Raw genomic sequence first — 20,734 nt, forward strand, 5'->3', positions numbered from 1 at the left:
CCCCCTCCCAAAGCTTCTGCAGTCACACATGTTATTTCTACCAGTTACATTTAACCCTTTATTTCAGCTAAAGAAACAAAGAAAAGCAATGTGTGTTTGGAGGTCTATTGTATATGTGGAGCAGTTCAGGCTGATTTGCCTGCAGCAAAGTGAGGGACAGAGTGTCAGGAGGAGGGTGTGAGGAGGTCCTGGCTGCAGCCTGCACATGTGTCAGTAAAAAGTTTCCCTGAGAGATGGATCCGTGGGCTGCCGGGTGGGTGAGCCAGTGTGGGGCATGCGCCGTGTACAGCCCGAATGATGAGATGAAGAAGTGAGGGCTGGGGTGGGGGCAATGACAACAGAGAGAGAGAGAGGAAAGGAGAGAGAGAGAGAGGAAAGGAGTGAGAGAGGAAGGGAGAGTGAGCCCATTGTTGCGAGTGGGCTGAGGGGCTGCTCCAGCAGAACACAGCTCCACAGAGGTATCTCAGCAAATCCTGTCTCTCCTTGGAACAATGCTTACCCACGGGTGTTCGGGGACACTGCGTGGGGTGACACAGCCTGGGAGAAGACTCACCGTGGACAGTTGCTTGGCAAGTGGTGAATCTGCGAGCAGGGCAGCTGGGGGACCCCAGGGGGCCGCCGGAGGAGCAATTATTTCGACCAATGTATTGCCCACCTGGGGGCTCAGTTCTCCGCTGTTATAGGAGGCAGCAGCAGCAGGACTATATAGAGACGGGGATCTCCCTCCATCCAGCAGGTAACACGGGGATACTTGTCTCCTGCCAGGGAAATAATGTAGGAGAGCCGATTCTGCTGACCACCTGTCACAGTGATGGGGGTGCAGGGGCCCCCAGACATGCCACTGGGCTCCTTATACCTCGACACATGTGGCACTGGGCTCCTTATACCCCCACACGTGCCAGTGGGCTCCTTATACCCCCACACGTGCCCCTGGGCTACTTATACCCCCCAGACATGCCACTGGGCTCATTATAACCCCAAATATGCCATTGGGTGCCTTATGCCCCACACTTGCCACTGGGCTCCTTATACCCCCAAATGTGCCACTGGGCTCCTTATACCCTCAAACGTGCCAATGGGCTCCTTATACCCCCAAATATACCAGCCACTGGGTGCCTTATATCTCCAAATATGCCACTGGGTGCCTTATACCCCACACGTGCCACTGGGCTCCTTATACCCCCAAACATGCCACTGGGCTCCTTATACCCCCAAATTTGCCACTGGGCTGTTATACCCCCAAACATGCCATTAGGCTCCATATGCCCCCAAACGTGCCACTGGGCTCCTTATACCCCCACACGTGTGCCACTAGGTTCCTTATACCCCCAGATAATGGCATTTATTCCAAAGAGTGATGAAACAAAGAAAGTTCACCTTGGTGTGCAGCACACAGAAGATTTGCCATGTAGTATGTAACAAAGGGCTGGGGGTGAGCCTGAAGTATTTAGAATAAGATACATTGCATGGGAATTTCATTGTGTCAAAGATGAATAACAGAGGGTAAAACACGCGTGGAATGCCAAAGCCCCACGCACATCGAGGTTTGATCTTGTAATGCTCCACAGCACACGTGTTTAATGCTAAGCTGCTGGCTGCTGAAGGGTTAATGAAGGCACAATAGGGGGTTTGCACGGGATCCCCCCACGCAGCTTATGCAGGGAAGGGGGGTGGGGGGCTCAGCCTACACTCCTCTCAGCAGATGGACCCTGATGAGCTGCGTGACCAGATCCCACTGACCACTATGCAGAAATGTGGTGTGTTCCTCTTTGTTGTGGGTTTGTTGTCATATACTGTTGTGTGCACATATCATCTGTGTACACTTGTGTGTATGTGTGTGTATACTAGGTACACAAAGGACAGGCTTACAGTAATATAATGGCGCATGAAATTTATTTTTGCCGATTATTTAATTATAATTAATGTAATTGACTGTGGCAGCGATGAGAATGTGTTATAGAATAATTTAGGAAACATGAGCGGATCTATATAGCATCACTTCTGGTACAGCTGGTGGGTGGCAATCTGCTGTAACAAGGGATCATGGAAACTGGAAAACCACATTGCACCCTTGACTTCCTTAATACACAGGTCTTATTAACCTTATTATTAATGCTGTTCCAGCCGATGCACGGTTGGTTGAAATGAGTAGCATCCAGAGTGTGTTGTATTAAATAGGATATAATTTATTATGGCTGACTATGAAGCATCATTTCAGAGGTTTCTCCTTAATGTTCCAGTGGAAAAGTAATATAGCACTACTTCTAAAAATAGACATTACTGACTGGAAATCATCAATATTTCCAGGAAATGACAATTGTTTTGCCCCAGAGAAGACCTGACTGACCTCCCCTCGCATAATACACTTCTGTGTAGTTGTATATATCGCTGTAGGACAAACACAGACAATGAGCCAAGAATAGCCCTTCGATTCAGAATGCGCCATCTGTGCCACCGCATGAGGGGCAAGGTACTAAGCTTCTGGACAAGCCCCACCCTTCACCTCCTCCTGGGTCATCACAGGATTTACTTTAAGATTAGTGCTGGGTACGGTGACTTTTGAGCAAACAGGAGTAAATTGTGTTTTACTGTTGGAGGTGGAAAATCAGCTAATTTATTTAATTATAACATTTATAAACTGCAAAACACTATTAATTTGTTAGATCTGTTCTTATATCTAGCACTAAGATCAGTGTTACAACTTAAGACAAGTTGGATACAGCCAGGGCTGTCTCAATTCTAGCACACCTGTCTGTAGTGCCCTATGCCCAAGAGCTCTCGTGTGTGTACCAAGTTTTAGGTTCTGTCAACATTTAAGTGCTGCAGGAATTTAGGTGGGAACCCACCAATCGGGGCTCGAATAAGGGGTGGGCAGGAGAGCCATTTGATATGTAACAATGCCCATCCAGTAAATATACATCAGAGGTTCAGAATTGTCTGGGGACCAATCCATTGTAAAGCGCAACGGAATTTGCTACGCTCTATAAGAAACTGTTAAATAATATCTTGAGAACTTTGGGGAATGTAGGGATCGGAAGGCAAGATTGTACTACACAAGAAGGGGAACAAAACTAAAACAAGATTTGATGGTTGACCATTAAATTGTCTTCGCACTGTAAAAATATTTGCTGCCCTCAGAAAAAAATCTACTTATATTATCAAAATATCTTTATATTAAGTCCAATCTCAAACGAGATCGTGGTGGTATGAGAACCTTGCTATGCGAAAGACACATATCTCATCCCGTTGTCTCTGTAACAGCCTGTGCTCCTGCCGCTGTTGCCAGAATTTAGGAGAAGCTCATCACTTCTGAAACTCTCATAGTTATCATTTTAATGATACCGCCTATGAGGACCATTTCAGTCACATCTGCATTTGCTATTGAAGGGGTGTAACTGGGCTCTAGGGCTGCAATTCGGCATTCTCACATAGACGATGATTGGTGAGGGCATGCTGATGGAAATGCAGGCTATGCAGATTTGTGCGCAACGTGCAGCCGGATGATACATGTGCTACGAAACTCCCCCACAGGTCACTCAGACCTTTTCATATCCCTCTAACATGCCTCTCAGAGCTTGTCACATACCCTTCTTGTCTTCATACATGCCCCATAGAACTGCCCACATGCCCCCTGATCTACTCACATGCTCATTACAGCTATCTACATGGCCCTCAAACCTGCCAACGTGTCCATCACTTGCCCACCTGAATACCCCACATGCCCCTCAGATCTCCTCACATTCCCATTAGGCCTCACTATATGTTTCTCTATTTTGAATGACGCCGCCTGACAAGCAGTCCGCAGAGGAAGAGGGAGGAGCATCCTCCTTTCCTGCATTGTGCAGAGGAGGTCACATGACATGGAAGTAAGCTGCAACCAATCAGTCTTATTTTCCGCTATGTGACAAAGCAGAAAATAAGTCAGATCAGGAACATCCAGCTGGGGGCCACAGGTTAAGGCTTGCCGGTCTGAGCAGGAACATCCGGCTGGGGGCCACAGGTTAAGGCTTGCCGGTCATATCAGCAACATCCGGCTGGGGGCCACAGGTTCAGGTTTGATGGTCAAATCAGGAACATCCGGCTGGGGGCCACAGGTTAAGGCTTGCTGGGCTGCCTCTTGCACACCACTGAGCTAGAACTGAAAGTAGGAATATTTCCAAGGACAAATTAATAAAACATGCAAGTGGAAATGATGGACAGCTGGCAAATCTACAGTTTCTATCAGTAGCAATGGGATGGGTAACAAATTCCTCCATTAACATGTGTTTAACATATTCTTAATTTCTAAGAGGTCTATTCATGAAGCAGTGAAAAGTGTGGAGAAGTTGCCCATGGATTGGGCAATAACACTGTTGAAGTGGCTGAAGCTGCATTATGCATGTAGTCTCTCAAGCAGGGTCACCAAGAGAGGAGAGTAGGCCCAGGCTTGTTGGAGGGGCCTGGTGGGGTCCCATGTCAGTTGCAACTCGGGCACTGCAGGGAGAGAGGAGACTGCTGCTGCTAAGTGGCAGCAGTCTCTCTCCCCTGCACACGCTGCTGTGTGCTGAGCTGCGGAGGATCCAGGGAGGCTGTTACCACTGAGCAGCAGCAATCTCCTCTCTCTCCCTGCATGATGTGCCATGCACTACTATACAGCGGCCAGTGGTTGTGGGCAGGTAAGAAGTGTTACAGGGAGTCAATTGCACTGATCGCTCCCTGGACCTGACCCTATTGCTGCGCACAGCGCTCTGCGCCTCTGCACATAGCAATTTTTTTTAATTAGGACGGGACGTCACCACGCCTCCAGATTTAGCCACACCCTCAGTACCTTGAGCCGCCCCCATTCTCAACGGCCTTACTCATAATAAGGAAGCATAAGCCAAGAAGTACTTCCTGTTGTTCGCTTCCGGGCATAAAGCTACTGTAGGGTAATGTAATGCAACACCAAAAACATCAGTCTTACTCAGCAAACAGAGCCGGCTTTGTCCCAGCCTGGCATACACAGAAGACTAGGGGGGTAATTCAGACCTGATCGCTCGCTAGCGTTTTTTTCAGTGCTGCGATCAGGTCAGAACTGCGTATGCACCGCAATGTGCAGGCGCGTCGCACAGGTACAAAGCGGATCGCCGCTCAGCGATGGATTTGTGCAAAGGATCCATTCGCACGGGCGATCGCAAGGAGATTGACAGGAAGAAGGTGTTTGTGGGTGGCAACTGACCATTTTCTGGGAGTGTTTGGAAAAAACGCAGGCGTATCCAAGCGTTTGCAGGGAGGGTTCCTGGTGTCTATTCCGGCCCTGGACAGGCTGAAGTATTCGCAGCGGCTGAGTAAGTCCTGGGCTACTCAGAGACTGCCCAAGATCTGTTCGTACAGCTCTGCTACACATGCGTTCGCACTCTTGCACAGCTAAAATACACTCCCCTGTAGGCGGCGACTATCTTATAGCAGCAGTGCAAAAAAACCCTAGCAAGCGATCAGGTCTGAATTAGGCCCAATGTGTAGATTTCCCCATATGTAGCTATGTATGCATCCATACCAAAATACGTACAACTCTGCATCGTCCATACTTGCACGTGCTTGGTTTTGTAGCTTGCTCATTGAGATAACACAGAATATATGTTCAGCGAGTAAGCATTCGTTCAAATTGTTATCTTTTTCACAAGACAACAGCACAATAAACTTAAGGGCCGCATTCACGGGCCAATTTGGGGAGAGATGTGTGCTGAGCGGTTCGCTCAGCACACATCTCTCCCCCTGCTCAGCACAGCGCGATGTGTGCTGAGTGTGTGGGGGGAGATGGGGGGGCCGCTGATTTCAGCCAGTGGGTGTAGTGAGCGACCTGCTAGATTGGCCTGTATGCAGGCCAATCTAGCACCAGCGATGCGCGGGGCTGCGCATCGCTATCGCTGTGAGGGGTACACACGGAGTGATCGCTGCTTAAAATCTAAGCAATCTAGTCAGATTGTTTAGATTTTAAGCAGCGATCGCTCCGTGAGTACCCCCTTTTAGAGATTGATGTATCAAGCAGTGAAAACAGTGGAGAAGTGGACGAGTGGAGAAGTTTCCCACAGCAACCAAATAGCTTATGGCAGAGGTTCCCAAGCGCGGCCCCCAAGGCACCCCCACGGTCCAGGTTTTAAGTATATCCAGGCTTGACCTCAGGTGACTCAATTTGTACCACAGTCAATTTGTTTTAACTATCTGTGCTGAGCCATGGATATCCATAAAACCTGGACCATTAGGGTGCCTTGAGGACCGTGTTTGGGAACCTCTGGCTTGTGGAATATCTATCATTTTATAGAATATGCTTGATAAATGCTGCCTCAAAGCTGATTGCTGCCCACACATGGTGGAACTCTGTTCACTCAATCAAATCTGTGCATGATCAGCTCTTTCAGAAATGTGGCCACAGATGTGGGTGAGACTTCACAGATCACAGGATCCACTGACTGACAGGAATCTGGCCGGCCAGTCACCCTCCCTTGTAGAGGTCATCAGCCTTTCCGCTTCATCATAACCAATTCAGTTGGATAGAGTTTGATTGTTTGGGTTGGCCAATTTAATAACAACAAAAAACAAACCTAGCTAGCCTGCCCAATCTGCATGTGTGTGGCCGATATAAGCTGGGAATAGTTGCACAGCTGGGGTGGAGCGCTCTCAGATGTTCCCACTTATGTTGTACAGTTTGTCTGTCATATTATAATTGGACACATATTGCCTGAATATTGATGTAGTAAATATGAAGGAGAACAGATGGGGTGATGGGCCACAGTATGACAATGTCTTGTTTGCACTATGGAATGTATGAAGTTTCATCTATTCTGTCATTTACTATTAGACATTACCATTAAGTCCTGGGTATATTTACCTAGAGGTGCCTTAATGTATATATGTATTTTACTATGGTATTTTATTTTCTCCTCTTTCTGGTGAAACCTTGTAGAAACCACTTTTGCTGCAACTTCTTGACTCCTTTTACTGTATGCCATACTTGCCTACCTGACCCTCTCCATGAGGGAGAAAATGCTCTGTTCCTGGAATTTCCAGGTAATGTATGGTTGCCATCACCTGTGGTGAAACACCTTTCTTATCAATTACCTAGCTCACCACAGGTGATGGCAATCATACATTACCAGGAAAGTCCAGGAACAGAGCATTTTCTCCCTCATGGGGCGGGATGTACTAAGCGGAAAATGCGGTAAACCCCCTGTTTACCGCATTTTCCTGATGTACTAACCCACGTCCGGCATGTCAGCTCCGCGGCAGGGTTCGCCAGCTTTAGCTGGCGATAGTCCATAGAAGCCTATTGGCTTCTTTCCGCGGCGCTGTGTGAGGGATCCGATCGGATCCCTCTCAGCATGCCCTGCGGCCGTACCCTGTCACCCCGCGCAAGCGCAGACTGACTTCTGGGGCCGAATCCCGGAAGTCAGGCTGCCGCTGTGCATCGCGGAGGACAGCTCTTATCGGTAGAGCTGTCCTCTGCAATGCTGATCGCATATGTTAGTACATATGCGATCAGCATCGTGGCGCAGGGCGGCGATGGGCGGCGATGTACATTAGTACATCCCGCCCATGGAGAGGGTCAGGTAGGCAAGTATGCTGTATGCTATACTGCTGTAATAATTACTCACTGTAACTTGTGGCTCTTGCTAAAGTGTGGTCCCATACGTGGTCCTCGTAAATGCAATGAGAAATGGCAGAATTATTAGTGACGAGTGATACATTTTATTGTAGCTCCTAAAATACCACCATTATTGTTCCAGTGTTTTGTGTCTGTCTGCTATGCTTCCCGCTGCTCTGTCCGTCTGCTGTGAAACCATCTCTCTCTCTCTCCTGCTGCTTATCCTCATTGCTTTCCTCAGCATCCGCACAGAATATGCTTCCAGCAGAAATTCACAACAGTAGTGTCCCTTTAAAAGGCTCTGACCTGGTAATCTGTGATGTTTTATCTGAAAGCCCACTGCACTCGCCATTCCTAGATCAGGGGTGCACGTGGTACTGTATGTTTCCACATTGTACAGAGGCTCTGCACTCACCATAATAAACCATGTGCGTGCGCACGGTATCTATTCACCAGTGTTTTCTAATGAAGATCTATTTATATTTTTAAAACTTCTATTTTGCATAAATTGAAAGTCATTATGTCTGATATTTTAATTCTGATGAGAAACACCTGCTGCTTTGCAGAGCAGCGGAATGTCAAAGACTACCCCAACTGTCCCAACAGGTCACTGCGGCCCGCGGGTGGCACAGCGCGACAGTATCCAAATAGCATGACTGTCCCGATTTGTGGAAGGTATGCTGTAAAGCTGTCTATATCCCATTTAATAAACGGCTAACGCTGCTCCTCAACTCTATAGGTGGAATTCAAGTGTTTTGTGCACCGGCGGCCACTAGATGGCAACCTACAGAGCAATTCAAGTGTAGTTCCGTTCGGGCGCGCACATGACATTACTGTTATGTTGTTCTGCCATTCTGATGGGATGGTAACTAGTATTTCTATAAAGTCTATCTATCTATCCTATCTATCTATCTATCTATCTATCTATCTATCTATCTATCTATCTATCTATCTATCTATCTATCTATCTATCTATCGGGGTGTGTCCAATTTATTTTGTGATGAAGTCTCTTTAATGGTAATGCATAACAGGTTTTCTACCATTTGGCCTGAACAAGGCACTTTTCCATGCAAGTAAATATGGCAGCTACTAATCACAGCAGTAAATGAATACAGATTTTGTTATGACAAAAGAAAACGAGGAAAGTAAAAAATCATAAATGATTCACCTCACATATTGAGACATGAACATTGAACAGTGAGGGCCTCCTGCTATAGTCACTATAAGGAGCAGTGCTACACAAGTAACGGAGAGAATAGCATACACTGATCATTAATGGCCTTCTCCCACAGTCACTGGGAGGAGCACCTCCACACAGATAATGGTCAGTACTGTATGTCATACACACACATGATTACTGAGGGCCTTCTCCCACAGTCACTGGGAGGAGCACCTCCACACAGATAATGGTCAGTACTGTATGTCATACACACACATGATCACTGAGGGCCTTCTCCCACAGTCACTGGGAAGAGTACCTCCACACATACAACATACCCTCCAACATTTTACACATAAAAATCGGTACAAATTAGGAAAGGGGGCGTGGTCATTGATAAAGGGGGCGTGGCCACATACCATTTCCTATACTTTCAATGGAAGTTTGGAGAGCCAAAAATTGGTACAGACCATAAAAAAAAGGTACTACATCTGCCAAAAAGGTGCTGCTGGAGGGTATGACATAATGGTCAGTGCTGTATGTCATGCACAGACATGATTACTGAGGGACTTCTTGTACAGTCACTGGGAGGAGCACTGATAGACAAATAATGGGCAGTATGTCATACACTGACATGATCACTGAGGGACTTTTTGCACAGTATCTGGGAGGAGTACCTGCACGCAAATAATGGGCAGTACTGTATGTCATACACTGATATGATCACTGAGGGACTTCTCCCACAGTCATTGGGAGGAGCACCTGCACACACATAATGGTCAGTATGTCATACACAGACATGATCACTAAGGCATACCTCCCAACTGTCCCAATTTTGGCGGGACAGTCCCGTTTTTCACGGTCTGTCCCGCTGTCCCACCCACGGGTCACAGTGTCCCGCGGGTGGGGGGGCAGTTGGGAGATCCCTCCCTGTCACTCACTGCTCTGAGGAGAGCAGCGGTTAATAGCTGCTGTGCGCATGCGCATAGCGTCTATTCACGGCAGAGAGGGACAGGGGGCATGACCAGTAGCTCTCACAGCGCTGTTCATGCCCCCATAATGACGAAAACGGTGGCGTGGCGTGGCGTGCGATCGCGGCACTTGTCGTGAGGCCATGCCCCCTTTTCGTTAGTCCACCGCCCCTAAAATCGTCCGCGCGCCTTCGGGGCGCGGTAGTGTCCCTCCTCCGCTGATACCAAAGTTGGGAGGTATGACTAAGGGCTGTCTTGTACAGTCACTGGGAGGAGCACTGTTAGACCAATAATGGTCAGTATGTCATACTCAGACATGATTACTGAGGGACTTCTTGTACAGAGCACTGTTAGACCAATAATGGTCAGTATGTCATACTCAGACATGATTACTGAGGGACTTCTTGTACAGTCTCTGGGAGGAGCACTGTTAGACCAATAATGGTCAGTATGTCATACTCAGACATGATTACTGAGGGACTTCTTGTACAGAGCACTGTTAGACCAATAATGGTCAGTATGTCATACTCAGACATGATAACTGAGGGACTTCTTGTACAGTCACTGGGAGGAGCACTGTTAGACCAATAATGGTCAGTATGTCATACTCAGACATGATTACTGAGGGACTTCTTGTACAGAGCACTGTTAGACCAATAATGGTCAGTATGTCATACTCAGACATGATTACTGAGGGACTTCTTGTACAATCACTGGGAGGAGCACTGTTAGACCAAAAATGGTCAGTATGTCATACTCAGACATGATTACTGAGGGACTTCTTGTACAGTCACTGGGAGGAGCACTGTTAGACCATACTACTGCGTAACCCTGCGGTGTCTCAAAATGTCCGTCTCAACTAAGACACCAGTGCCAGTCCAACTGCAAACAAATTTGCAATGGCTGAAAAGGACTTGCCCATATAAGGGTGGCAACACATATGCATTTTGTAGCGACCCCCCGTTATCTCCTATACGGATAAACCCTCACTGCATCCACATCTCTAACTAATCGCCGCACTTGTACGTTTGGCTGTGACGCATACGCAGCAGAGATGGACGCCGATGCGCCACGGTGCGTGGGAGGCTTGCGCTCTATGAGTTTTCTCTGACGTCCTAGTGGATGCTGGGAACTCCGTAAGGACCATGGGGAATAGACGGGCCCGCAGGAGACTAGGCACTCTTTAAAGAAAGATTAGGTACTATATCTGGTGTGCACTGGGTCCTCCCTCTATGCCCCTCCTCCAGACCTCAGTTAGAATCTGTGCCCGGCTCGAGCTGGTTGCACACTAGGGGCTCTCCTGAGCCTCTAGTAAAGAAAGTATTTATTAGGTTTTTTATTTTCAGTGAGATCTGCTGGCAACAGACTCACTGCTACGAGGGACTTAGGGGAGAGAAGCGAACCTACCTGCTTGCAGCTAGCTTGGGCTTCTAGGCTACTGGACACCATTAGCTCCAGAGGGATCGAACACAGGCCCAGCCTCGGTCGTCCGGTCCCGGAGCCGCACCGCCGTCCCCCTTGCAGAGCCAGAAGCAAGAAGAACATCCTGGAAATCGGCGGCTGAAGACTCCGGTCTTCATTAAGGTAGCGCACAGCACTGCAGCTGTGCGCCATTGCTCCCTATGCACACCACATACTCCGGTCACTGATGGGTGCAGGGCGCTGGGGGGGGCGCCCTGGGCTGCAATTAGAGTACCTTAAATTGGCAAAACAACACATAATATAGTCTAATAAACTATATATGTGTAAAAATCCCCTGCCATAATATTAATAAAAGAGCAGGAGAAGCCTGCCGAAAAAGGGGCGGGGCTATCTCCCTCAGCACACTGGCGCCATTTCCTCTTCACAACTCCGCTGGAAGACAGCTCCCCAGGCTCTCCCCTGCAGTTTCCAGGCTCAAAGGGTAAAAAAGAGAGGGGGGGGGGCACTGAATTTAGGCGCAAAACTATATTGTATAGCTGCTATAGGGAAAATCACTTTCTGTAATAGTGTAAATCCCTGTTTATATAGCGCTGTGGTGTGTGCTGGCATACTCTCTCTCTGTCTCCCCAAAGAACTTTGTGGGGTCCTGTCCTCAGTCAGAACATTCCCTGTGTGTGTGCGGTGTGTCGGTACGGCTGTGTCGACATGTTTGATGAGGAGGCTTATGTGGAGGCGGAGCAGGTGCCGATAAATGTGATGTCACCCCCTGCGGGGTCGACACCAGAGTGGATGGATATGTGGAAGGTATTAACCGACAGTGTCAACTCCTTACATAAAAGGCTGGATGACGTAACAGCTGTGGGACAGCCGGCTTCTCAGCCAGTGCCTGCCCAGGCGTCTCAAAGGCCATCAGGGGCTCAAAAACGCCCGCTACCTCAGATGGCAGACACAGATGTCGACACGGAGTCTGACTCCAGTGTCGACGAGGATGAGACATATACACAATCCACAAGGGGCATCCGTTGCATGATTACGGCAATAAAAAATGTGTTGCACATTTCTGACATTAACCCAGGTACCACTAAAAAGGGTATTATGTTTGGGGAGAAAAAGCAACCAGTGGTTTTTCCCCCATCAGATGAGTTGAATGAAGTGTGTGAAGAAGCGTGGGCTTCCCCCGATAAGAAACTAGTGATTTCTAAAAAGTTACTGATGGCGTACCCTTTCCCGCCAGAGGACAGGTTACGCTGGGAGACATCCCCGAGGGTGGATAAAGCGCTCACACGCTTGTCAAAAAAGGTGGCGCTGCCGTCTCAGGATACGGCCGCCTTAAAGGAGCCTGAGGATAGAAAGCAGGAGGCTATCCTGAAGTCTGTATATACACACTCAGGTACTATACTGAGACCTGCTATTGCTTCAGCATGGATGTGCAGTGCTGCAGCAGCGTGGTCTGATTCCCTGTCTGATAACATTGATTCCCTTGACAGGGACACTATATTGCTAACCATAGAGCATATTAAAGACGTAGTCTTATCTATGAGAGATGCACAGAGGGATATTTGCCGGCTGGCATCTAGAATAAATGCAATGTCCATCTCTGCCAGGAGAGTATTATGGACTCGGCAGTGGACAGATGATGCGGATTCTAAAAGGCACATGGAGGTTTTGCCTTACAAGGGTGAGGAATTGTTTGGGGATGGTCTCTCGGACCTCGTTTCCACAGCAACAGCTGGGAAGTCGACATTTTTACCTCAGGTTCCCTCACAGCCTAAGAAAGCACCGTATTATCAGGTACAGTCCTTTCGGAGTTGTCATCTCTGGTCAGAGACCTCCTGAAACCAAAACAGGTGTCGGTGCATCACTGCACGCGAGTCCTGGGAAAGATGGTAGCTTCTTACGAGGCAATTCCATTCGGCAGGTTCCATGCAAGGATCTTTCAGTGGGATCTGTTAGACAAGTGGTCCGGATCGCATCTTCAGATGCATCGGCTGATCACCCTGTCCCCGAGGGCCAGGGTGTCTCTGCTGTGGTGGCTGCAGAGTGCTCATCTTCTAGAGGGCCGCAGATTCGGCATACAGGACTGGGTCCTGGTGACCACGGATGCAAGCCTCCGAGGTTGGGGGGCAGTCACTCAGGGAAGAAACTTCCAAGGACAATGGTCGAGTCAGGAGGCTTCCCTACACATAAATATTCTGGAACTAAGGGCCATTTACAATGCCCTAAGTCAGGCAAGACCCCTGCTTCAAAACCAGCCGGTGCTGATTCAGTCAGACAACATCACGGCGGTCGCCCATGTAAACCGACAGGGCGGCACAAGAAGCAGGATGGCGATGGCAGAAGCCACAAGGATTCTCAGATGGGCGGAAAATCACGTGATAGCACTGTCAGCAGTGTTCATTCCGGGAGTGGACAACTGGGAAGCAGACTTCATCAGCAGGCACGACCTCCACCCGGGAGAGTGGGGACTTCATCCAGAAGTCTTCCAACTGATTGTAAACCGTTGGGAAAGGCCACAGGTGGACATGATGGCGTCCCGCCTAAACAAAAAGCTTCAAAGATATTGCGCCAGGTCAAGGGACCCTCAGGCAATAGCTGTGGACGCTCTAGTGACACCGTGGGTGTACCAGTCGGTTTATGTGTTCCCTCCTCTTCCTCTTATATCAAAGGTGCTGAGGATAATAAGAAAGAGAGGAGTAAGAACTATACTCATCGTTCCGGATTGGCCAAGAAGGACTTGGTACCCGGAACTGCAAGAAATGATCTCAGAGGACCCTTGGCCTCTGCCTCTCAGACAGGACCTGCTACAGCAGGGGCCCTGTCTGTTCCAAGACTTACCACGGCTGCGTTTGATGGCATGGCGGTTGAACGCTGGATCCTGATGGAAAAGGGCATTCCGGTTGAAGTCATTCCTACGCTGATAAAAGCTAGGAAAGATGTGACAGCAAAGCATTATCACCGCATATGGCGAAAATATGTTGCTTGGTGTGAGGCTATGAAGGCCCCCACAGAAGAATTTCAGCTGGGTTGTTTTCTGCACTTCCTACAGTCAGGAGTGACTATGGGCCTAAAATTGGGTTCCATTAAAGTCCAGATTTCGTCCCTGTCTATTTTCTTTCAAAAAGAACTGGCTTCACTGCCTGAAGTTCAGACGCTTGTTAAGGGAGTGCTGCACATTCAGCCCCCTTTTGTGCCCCTGGTGGCACCTTGGGATCTCAACGTTGTGTTGGATTTCCTAAAATCACATTGGTTTGAGCCACTTCAGACCGTGGAATTAAAATATCTCACGTGGAAAGTGGTCATGCTTTTGGCCTTGGCTTCGGCTAGGCGGGTGTCAGAATTGGCGGCTTTGTCCTCTAAATGCCCCTATCTGATCTTCCATATGGACAGAGCAGAATTGAGGACGCTTCCCCAATTCCTCCCTAAGGTGGTATCAGCGTTTCATTTGAACCAACCTATTGTGGTGCCTGCGGCTACTCGGGACTTGGAGGCCTCCAAGTTGCTGGACGTAGTCTGGGCCCTGAAAATCTATGTTTCCAGGACGGCTAGAGTCAGAAAGACTGACTCGCTGTTTATCCTGCATGCACCCAACAAGCTGGGTGCTCCTGCTTCTAAGCAGACTATTGCTCGCTGGATCTGCTCCACGATTCAACTTGCACATTCTGCGGCTGGACTGCCGCATCCTAAATCAGTAAAGGCCCATTCCACGAGGAAGGTGGGCTCTTCTTGGGCGGCTGCCCGAGGGGTCTCGGCTTTACAACTTTGCCGAGCTGCTACCTGGTCGGGATCAAACACGTTTGCAAAATTCTACAAGTTTGATACCCTGGCTGGAGAGGACCTTGAGTTTGCTCATTCGGTGCTGCAGAGTCATCCGCACTCTCCCGCCCGTTTGGGAGCTTTGGTATAATCCCCATGGTCCTTACGGAGTTCCCAGCATCCACTAGGACGTCAGAGAAAATAAGAATTTACTCGCCGGTAATTCTATTTCTCGTAGTCCGTAGTGGATGCTGGGCGCCCATCCCAAGTGCGGATTGTCTGCAATACTTGTATATAGTTATTGCCTAACTAAAGGGTTATTGTTCTGAGCCATCTGTTTAGTGAGGCTCAGTTGTTATTCATACTGTTAACTGGGTTTAGTTATCACGAGTTGTACGGTGTGATTTGTGTGGCTGGTATGAGTCTTACCCTGGATTCCAAATCCTTTCCTAGTAATGTCAGCTCTTCCGGGCACAGTTTCCCTAACTGAGGTCTGGAGGAGGGGCATAGAGGGAGGAGCCAGTGCACACCAGATATAGTACCTAATCTTTCTTTAAAGAGTGCCCAGTCTCCTGCGGAGCCCGTCTATTCCCCATTGTCCTTACGGAGTTCCCAGCATCCACTACGGACTACGAGAAATAGAATTACCGGTGAGTAAATTCTTATTTTCTCTGACGTCCTAGTGGATGCTGGGAACTCCGTAAGGACCATGGGGGGGATAGCGGCTTCGCAGGAGACTGGGCACAAAAGTAAAGCTTTAGGACTACCTGGTGTGCACTGGCTCCTCCCCCTATGACCCTCCTCCAATCCTCAGTTAGATTTTTGTGCCCGGCCGAGAAGGGTGCACACTAGGGGCTCTCCTGAGCTTCTTAGTGAAAGTTTAGTTTTAGGTTTTTTATTTTCAGTGAGACCTGCTGGCAACAGGCTCACTGCATCGAGGGCCTAAGGGGAGAAGAAGCGAACCTGCCTGCTTGCAGCCAGCTTGGGCTTCTTAGGCTACTGGACACCATTAGCTCCAGAGGGACCGAACACAGGCCCAGCCTCGGAGTCCAGTCCCAGAGCCGCGCCGCCGGCCCCCTTACAGAGCCAGAAGCAAGAAGAGGTCCGGAAAAATCGGCGGCAGAAGACATCAGTCTTCAACAAGGTAGCGCACAGCACTGCAGCTGTGCGCCATTGTTACTCAGGCACACTTCACACTTCGGTCACTGAGGGTGCAGGGCGCTAGGGGGGGGCGCCCTGAGCAGCAATGTAAACACCTTGGCTGGCGAAAATACACCACATATAACCCCCAGGGCTATATGGATGTATTTTAACCCCTGCCAGAACTCACCAAAAAGCGGGAGAAAAGGCCGCCGAGAAGGGGGCGGAGCCTATCTCCTCAGCACACGGGCGCCATTTTCCATCACAGCTCCGCTGGAAGGACGTCTCCCTGACTCTCCCCTGCAGTCCTGCACTACAGAAAAGGGTAAAAAAGAGAGGGGGGCACTAATTTGGCGCAGTTCTAATAATAACAGCAGCTATAAAGGGAAAAGCATGTTTTATAGTGGTATTCCTGTCTATATATAGCACTCTGGTGTGTGCTGGCATACTCTCCCTCTGTCTCCCCAAAGGGCTAGTGGGGTCCTGTCCTCTATCAGAGCATTCCCTGTGTGTGTGCGGTGTGTCGGTACGATTGTGTCGACATGTTTGAGGAGGAAAATGAGATGGAGGCGGAGCAATTGCCTATTATAGAGTTGTCACCCCCTAGGGAGTCGACACCTGAGTGGCTGAGCTTATGGAAGGAATTGCGTGACAGTGTCAGTTCTTTACGAAAGACAGTTGACGACATGAGACAGCCGGCTACTCAGCTTGTGCCTGTCCAGGGGTCTCAAACGCCATCAGGGGCTTTAAAACGCCCGTTACCTCAAATGGCAGACACAGACACGGATACTGACTCCAGTGTCGATGATGAGGAGACAAACGTGACTTCCAGTAGGGCCACACGTTACATGATTGAAGCAATGAAAAATGTATTGCATATCTCTGATAATACAAGTACCACTAAAAAGGGTATTATGTTTGGTGAGAAAAAACTGCCTGTAGTTTTTCCTGTATCCGAGGAATTAAATGAAGTGTGTGATGAGGCGTGGGTTTCCCCCGATAAAAAACTGATAATTCCTAAAAGGTTATTGGCATCATACCCTTTCCCGCCAGAGGATAGGGCACGTTGGGAAACACCCCCTAGGGTGGATAAAGCGCTCACACGCTTGTCTAAACAGGTAGCACTACCCTCTCCTGATACGGCCGCCCTAAAGGAACCTGCTGATAGAAAGCAGGAGAATATCCTAAAATGTATATACACTCACACGGGTGTTATACTGCGACCAGCAATCGCCTCAGCCTGGATGTGCAGTGCGGGCGTGGCGTGGTCGGATTCCCTGACTGAAAATATTAATACCCTAGATAGGGACAGTATATTACTGACTATAGAGCATTTGAAAGATGCATTTTTATATATACGTGATACACAGAGGGATATTTGCCGACTGGCATCAAGAGTTAGCGCGCTGTCCATTTCTGCAAGAAGAGGTTTATGGACGCGGCAGTGGTCAGGTGATGCGGATTCTAAAAGGCACATGGAAGTATTGCCTTATAAAGGGGAGGAGTTATTTGGGGTAGGTCTATCAGACCTGGTAGCCACGGCAACTGCTGGAAAATCCACATTTTTACCCCAGGTAGCTTCTCAACCTAAGAAGACGCCGTATTATCAGGCGCAGTCCTTTCGGCCCTATAAGGGCAAGCGGGCAAAACGCGCCTCATTTCTGCCCCGTGGCAGAGGGAGAGGAAAAAGGCTGCAACAAACAGCCAGTTCCCAGGAACAAAAGCCCTCTCCCGCCTCCGCAAAGTCCTCAGCATGACGCTGGGGCTTTACAAGCGGACTCAGGCACGGTGGGGGCCCGTCTCAAGAAGTTCAGTGCGCTGTGGGCCCACTCGCAAGTGGACCCCTGGATCCTTCAGGTGGTATCTCAGGGGTACAAATTGGAATTCGAGACGTCTCCCCCTCGCCGTTTCCTAAAGTCTGCTTTACCGACGTCTCCCTCAGACAGGGAGGCAGTATTGCAAGCCATTCACAAGCTGTATTCCCAGCAGGTGATAATCAAGGTACCCCTCCTGCAACAGGGAAAGGGGTACTATTCCACACTATTTGTGGTACCGAAGCCGGACGGCTCGGTGAGACCAATTTTAAATCTAAAATCCTTGAACACTTACATACAAAGGTTCAAATTCAAGATGGAGTCACTCAGAGCAGTGATTGCAAACCTGGAAGAAGGGGACTATATGGTCTCTCTGGACATCAAAGATGCTTACCTACATGTCCCAATTTACCCTTCTCACCAGGGTTACCTCAGGTTTGTGGTACAGAACTGTCACTATCGGTTTCAGACGCTGCCGTTTGGATTGTCCACGGCACCCCGGGTCTTTACCAAGGTAATGGCCGAAATGATGATACTCCTTCGAAAGAAGGGAGTTTTAGTTATCCCTTACTTGGACGATCTCCTGATAAGGGCAAGATCCAGGGAACAGTTGGAAGTCAGGGTAGCACTATCTCAGATAGTGCTGCGGCAGCACGGTTGGATTCTCAATATTCCAAAATCGCAGCTGATCCCGACGACACGCCTTCTATTCCTAGGGATGATCCTGGACACAGTCCAGAAAAAGGTGTTTCTCCCGGAGGAGAAAGCCAGGGAGTTATCCGAGCTAGTCAGAAATCTCCTAAAACCAGGCCAAGTCTCAGTGCATCAATGCACAAGGGTCCTGGGAAAGATGGTGGCTTCTTACGAAGCAATCCCATTCGGCAGATTCCACGCAAGAACCTTCCAGTGGGATCTGCTAGACAAATGGTCCGGGTCGCATCTTCAGATGCATCAGCGGATAATCTTGTCACCAAGGACAAGGGTGTCTGTCCTGTGGTGGTTGCAGAGTGCTCATCTTCTAGAGGGCCGCAGATTCGGCATTCAGAACTGGGTCCTGGTGACCACGGATGCCAGCCTGAGAGGCTGGGGAGCAGTCACACAGGGAAGAAATTTCCAGGGCTTGTGGTCAAGCCTGGAGACATCACTTCACATAAATATCCTGGAGCTAAGGGCCATCTACAATGCTCTAAGCCTAGCAAGACCTCTGCTTCAAGGTCAGCCAGTGCTGATCCAGTCAGACAACATCACGGCAGTCGCCCACGTAAACAGACAGGGCGGCACAAGAAGCAGGAGGGCAATGGCAGATGCTGCAAGGATTCTTCGCTGGGCGGAAAATCATGTGATAGCACTGTCAATGATGGCGTCCCGCCTCAACAAAAAACTAGACAGGTATTGCGCCAGGTCAAGGGACCCTCAGGCAATAGCTGTGGACGCTCTGGTAACACCGTGGGTGTACCAGTCAGTGTATGTGTTCCCTCCTCTGCCTCTCATACCCAAGGTACTGAGAATCATAAGAAGGAGAGGAGTAAGGACTATACTCGTGGCTCCGGATTGGCCAAGAAGGACTTGGTACCCGGAACTTCAAGAGATGCTCGCAGAGGACCCGTGGCCTCTACCTCTAAGAAGGGATCTGCTCCAGCAGGGACCCTGTCTGTTCCAAGACTTACCGCGGCTGCGTTTGACGGCATGGCGGTTGAACGCCGGATCCTGAAGGAAAAAGGCATTCCGGATGAAGTCATCCCTACCCTGATCAAAGCCAGGAAGGATGTAACCGCACAACATTATCACCGTATTTGGCGTAAATATGTTGCGTGGTGCGAGGCCAGGAAGGCCCCTACAGAGGAATTTCAACTAGGTCGTTTCCTGCATTTCCTGCAAACAGGACTGTCTATGGGCCTAAAATTAGGGTCCATTAAGGTTCAAATTTCGGCCCTGTCGATTTTCTTCCAGAAAGAACTGGCTTCAGTTCCCGAAGTTCAGACGTTTGTCAAGGGGGTACTGCATATACAGCCTCCTTTTGTGCCTCCAGTGGCACCTTGGGATCTCAATGTAGTTTTGGGGTTCCTAAAATCACATTGGTTTGAACCACTCACCACTGTGGACTTAAAATATCTCGCATGGAAAGTGGTAATGCTGTTGGCCCTGGCTTCAGCCAGGCGTGTCTCAGAATTGGCGGCTTTATCCTATAAAAGCCCTTACCTAATTTTTCATACGGACAGGGTGTTATGATTCCAGCACTCCTTAAATGTATAATATGTCTACTGTACAGTTGCATATGTGCAGTATGAACTCATATGTGTAATGTTTGTAATGTATGCTACTTTTTTTTTTTTTTTTTTTGTCCTCCATGTTGCTGCTTGACAATGCATTGTACCACAAAGAATTCCTAGTGTACGTGAGTACACCTGGCCAATAAAGCTGATTCTGATTCTGATTCTGATTCTGACCGGAGGAGATTTTATGACAAGGACCAGAGCGCTGGAATGGAATGCAGGTAACGGGAGCAGGGAAGACTAGTTGCCCCTGGCGCCCTAACTCTATTGTCTCACCCGTGCTATCGGAAATCCCCTGCGAGACTATGGTTTCTTGAGCCCCTGGCAGCCACGTTTGAAGGGCGGATTATGTCTGCCCAACTCCGGTGCCCCCCGGTCTTAGTGAGAGACAAAGGGAAATCCGAGGCAGGATGATAACAAGAGGACCTCTGACTGACAACAGGCCAGGGGCAACAAGCTAACTAACAAAAACAGAAGTATGTGCGGAAACCCGCCAGGGAAAAGGACAACCAAAATCCACTTGTCCAATACTCCTACCCAGCACCGCCGGATACCAGAGTGGACCTGTGGAAGCGGAACCCTCCGCAGAATGCTCCAAAAC

At 49.0% G+C, this 20,734-nt stretch overlaps 1 protein-coding gene across 3 annotated transcripts in view; it reads left to right on the top strand.

The window, feature by feature from the left end:
- Window positions 1-239: 239 nt before the first annotated feature.
- Window positions 240-20,734, top strand: part of GPR153 (G protein-coupled receptor 153) — a 101,647-nt gene continuing 81,152 nt past the window's right edge. The window contains exon 1 of one of the 3 annotated variants that reach the window (XM_063943425.1): window positions 240-736. The gene's annotated coding sequence lies outside the window, so the exon portion shown is untranslated. Of the gene's footprint in view, window positions 737-1,682; window positions 1,758-20,734 lie in introns of those variants that run through there. The other 2 variants (XM_063943423.1, XM_063943424.1) reach the window with 2 other exon arrangements.

This window comes from Pseudophryne corroboree, chromosome 10 (assembly GCF_028390025.1).
Source record: "Pseudophryne corroboree isolate aPseCor3 chromosome 10, aPseCor3.hap2, whole genome shotgun sequence".
Taxonomy (NCBI): domain Eukaryota; kingdom Metazoa; phylum Chordata; class Amphibia; order Anura; family Myobatrachidae; genus Pseudophryne; species Pseudophryne corroboree.